Source organism: Mustela putorius, unplaced genomic scaffold (assembly GCF_011764305.1).
Source record: "Mustela putorius furo isolate JIRA1106 unplaced genomic scaffold, ASM1176430v1.1 tig00000460_pilon_pilon_pilon, whole genome shotgun sequence".
NCBI classification, from domain to species: domain Eukaryota; kingdom Metazoa; phylum Chordata; class Mammalia; order Carnivora; family Mustelidae; genus Mustela; species Mustela putorius.
The window spans coordinates 1,098,350-1,102,988 of record NW_025421389.1 but is presented as its reverse complement, the minus strand read 5'-3'; positions in this window follow the sequence as shown (position 1 = coordinate 1,102,988).

Genomic DNA, 4,639 nt, shown 5'->3' with positions numbered 1-4,639 from the left:
AATCGTGGATTTTGATGTTTGTTCTCTTTGCCATATTAGGGAAATTCTCTATAATTCACTTCTGGAATTCCAAATATTCTAATATTGCTTTGTCTAATGGTATCACTTATCTCTTGAATTCTCCCCTCATGTTCCATCAGTTGTTTGTCTCTCTTTAGCTCAGCTTCTTTATTCTCTGTCAGTTGATCTTTTATATCACTAATTCTCTCTTCTGCCTCATTTATCTTAGCAGTAATAGCCTCCATTTTTTTTTATTATACCACAGTAATAGTTTTTTTTTCCTTTTACTTCAGCTTGGTTAGATTTTAGTTCTTTTATTTCTCCAGAAAGGGCTTTTATTTCTCTAGACAGGGTTTCTCTAATATTTTTCATGCCTTTTTCAAGCCCAGCTAGCACCTTGAGAATCATCATTCTGAACTCTACATCTGACATATTACCAATGTCCATATTGATTAAGTCCCTAGCCTTCAGTACTGCCTCTTGCTCGTTTTTTTTTTTTTTTTGTAGTGAGTTTTTTCCACCTTGTCATTTTATCCAGATAAGAATATGTGAAGGAGTGAATAAAATACTAAAAGGGTGGCAAAGACCCCAGAAAAATGTGTGCTAACTAAATCATAATAGATCACAGATCGTGGGGGGAGGAAAGGGGGTAAAAAGATGTTCCAAAAATTAATAATAATAATAAAGAAAAAAATGAAAAAGAAAAAATAAATATATATATTAGACTGTGAATAGAACAGAGCCACCCACTTAATTTGGGGAGTATTTTGGTCTTTTAGAAGAAACTACCTCCCAATTCTTTAAAGAAAAAAAAAATCTATATATCTATATATAGACATATATAAATATTTAGATATATACACACACATACATAATGAAGGGGTGGAAATGACTATAAAGATGAAAAATTTTAAAAATAATCTAAAAAAGGAGCTGTTAAGATAAGTTGGTTGGGAAAAGAAAGAAAAAGAAAGTGGAGGGAATTTTCTCAGGCTGGAGACTAGAACAAAGTCCTATGCTAGATTTAGGGTATATTTTGATCTATTAGAAGTTGTACCCCAAAATTTTTTAGAAGAAAAAACCCTATGTGTATACAAAAAGTAAAGTTAGATACAATGAAGGATCAAATATAACTATGATAATGAAGGTTGAAAAAGTTGTGTTTTTTTTTTCTTATGAAAGGCATTTTTAAGATAAACTAGTTGAAAAATTGTTAAAAGAGGAAAGAGTAAAGTTTAAAAAAATTATAAGAAAAAAGTATGTAATAAAAAGAAGTTAACTTTGCAAGACTGAAGAATCATGGGGAGAAAGCTTTGAATTCCATGCTTTGTTTTCTCCTCTTCTGGAATTCTGCTGTTTCCCTTGAGAAATGAGCTTGGTGTTGGTTGGATTTCTTGCTGATCTTCTGGGGGAGGGGACCGTTTCAGTGATTCTCAAGTGTCTTTGCCGAAGTCCGAATTGCACCGCCCTTGCCAGGGGCCGGGTTGAGAAATCTGCTTGGGTTCACTCTCCGCAGCTGTTGTTCCCAGCACTTTCCACAGAAGTCTGGAGGATAGGAATGAAAATGGCGGCCTCCCAATCTCTTGCCTGGAGGAGCTGAGAGCTTGGGGCCCCATTCCTAAGTGCGCCATCGGAGAAAAGTGTTCAATCATTTCCAGCTCTCTGGGTGACCAAGCTTCTCTGTCTCTGGCACACAGCCCTCCTGAAGTCTCCAAACCCAGCAGATAACTGCTGCTTTTCCACAAGTGGAGATCCCCAGATACGCCACTTCTTGGGTCCCTGGTCAAAGAGCAGAGGCCTGACTGTGCCACAGATCACAGTTTAAGGTAACCTCGAGTTGGATCTCACTTCTCAGCTCCATCCCTGTAGCCAGCTTCCTGACTCTAATACCTGCAGGCTCTGTGATATTCAGATATCCCCAATCCTTCTGTGACCCCACAGGACCTGAGACCACACTGCCCCTGCATGGGCTCCCCCCAGCTTAGCTTCTGGAGTGATGTCCCTCATGAAGCAGACTTCTAAAAGTTCAGATTTTGTGCTCCATTCCTCCACTGCTTGCAGGGATCCAGCCCCTCCCCTGTGGTCTATCTTCCCATTGCTTTGGATTCACATCTCCGCAGGTCCTACCTTTCAGAAAGTGGTCGATTTTCTGTTTCTAGAATTGCTGCTCTTATCTCCAATCTCCTATTGGATTTTTAGGTATTCAGAATGGTTTGATAAACTATCTAGCAGATCTCCTGCTACCTGATGTCATCTCAGCCTGCTACTCCTCTGCCATTTTGACTGCTTCCTGCAACCGTCTAATTTATCAAGCATTTGTTTAATAGATTATGCCTTTTTTGTTTTTTAGTGTATCTAAAAAGCCATCATAATATCCAAGATCATCAGAATTTCTATTGATTTTTAGGTTATCTTCTATGAATTCATAGTTTTTCACTTTTACATTTAGGCTTATGATCTATTTTAAGTGTTTTTGTTTTTAGAATATAAGATGTATGTGTCTGGATTTATTTCTTTTTCTTTCTTTCTTTTTTTTTTTTTTTTTTTTTTTTTTTTTTTTTGTTAGTTATGGATGCCAAGTTCTTACAGCACCATTTGTTAAAAAGGTTACATTGCCCTGTTATATTTCCTTTGTCCCTTTGTCAAACAAAAGTTGATTATATGGGTCTATTTCTGGGCTCCTTATTCTGTCCTGATCACAATAGTTTCATTGTTTAAAGTTGGGTAGTGTCAGTTCTACAACTTTGTTTTTCTCCTTTAACACTGAATTGGCTATTCTGATTCTTTACCTCTCCATATAAAACTCTTGACTCATTTTGCTGATATATTAAAAAAAAATCACTGGAATTTTTCCTGGAAGTGCATTGAATCTATAGATCAATTTAGGAGGAATGATGTCTTGTTGATATTGTGCCTACCTATCAAAGAATATAGAATATTTCTCCATGTATTTTGTTCATGTTTTTTATCTTTCTTCACAGCTTGTAGTTGTCCTTATATAGATCTTATTTATATTTTTTAGATTTTTACCTAAGTGTTTCATTTAGGGGAGATAATAAACAGTATTGTTTTTTCTTCCAGTTGTTCATTGCATATAGATAGGAAATTGACTGAGCCATGTATATTAAATTCATATCCTGCAACTTTGCTATGTTTATTAGTATCAGGGGTTTTTGTTACTCTTTCAGATTTTCAACATAGGTGACCAGATCATCTATGAACAAAGGCAGTTTTATTTTTATTTCCAATCTACTTAGCTTTTCTTTCTTTTCTTATTGTTTTATCTAGGACTCCCAGTATAGGATTGAAAGGTGGTGGTGAAAGAGGACATCCTTGCCTGTCCCTGAACTTCATTAGAAATTTTTGAGTTTCTCACCAATAAATACAATATTAGATGTAAGTTTTCCAGGTGTTCTGTATCAAATTTAGGAAGTTCTCCTGTATTCTTAGTTTCTGAGCATTTTTATCATGAATGGGTATTGAATTTTTGTAAAATGTTTTTTCTGCATCTATTGATATGATATATGATTTTATTTGTGATTGTCAATGTGATGGATTGCATTAATTAATTTTCAAATGTTGAGCTGATCGTACATGTCTGGGATTAATCCTACTTGGTTGTGTAAATTTATTTTGTGCTTTGTTAATTCAATTTGCTAATTTTGTTCTGAATTTTTGCATCGATGAGGGACATTTGTCTCAGTCGGTTAAACATCTGTCTTTGGATCATGTCATGATCCCAGGGTTCTGGCATTGAGCCCCTGCATTGGGCTCCCTGCTCAAAGGGTAGCCTGCTTTTCCCTCTGCTCCTCCCCTGCTAGTGATTTCTCTCTCTCTCTTGCTCTTTCTCAAATAAATAAATAAAATCTTTAAGGAAAGAATTTTTGCATCTGTGAGAAATACTGGTCTTTTTCCCCCCACCTTGTAATGTTTTTGGTTTTGGTTTTAGGGCAATACTAGCTTCATAAAATAAGTTAGGAAGTACTTTCTCTGCTTCTATCCTCTGGATGATATTCTACAGAACTTGCATAAGTATAATTCTGTAGTCTTCAAAAGTGAATCCACATAGGCCTGGTGCTTTCTATTTTAGAAACTTATTTTGTGAGATTAAGAGTCACTTATGGTTTGTCTCCCTCCCAATCCCATCTTGTTTCATTTATTCTTCTTCTACCCACTTAAGCCTCCATGTTGCATCACCACTTCCTCATACCAGGGAGATCATATGATAGTTGTCTTTCTCTGGGGATAAAAATATATGTTTATAAAAAATAAAAAATTTAAAAAAATAATAAATAAAAAAAATAATAAAATAAATAAATAAAAAAAATAAATAGAAACTTATTATTTATTCAACCAAATATAATGTGATTCAGATTACTATTTTTTCTGTCAGTTTCACCAAATTATATTTTTCAAGGAATCAGTGGGTTTCAACAAGCTTATTGAATCTGTCATCATAGAGTTCATCATAGTCCTTTATTACCCTTTTGATATCTGTGGAATCTATAGTGAAGCTCACTTTTTTTTGATATTAGTAATTGTCTTTTTTTTAGCACGATTAGAGGCATATCAATTTTATTGATTTGTTTAAAAAAACAGCTTTTGGTTTTATAGATATTCTCCATTGATTACTGCTTTC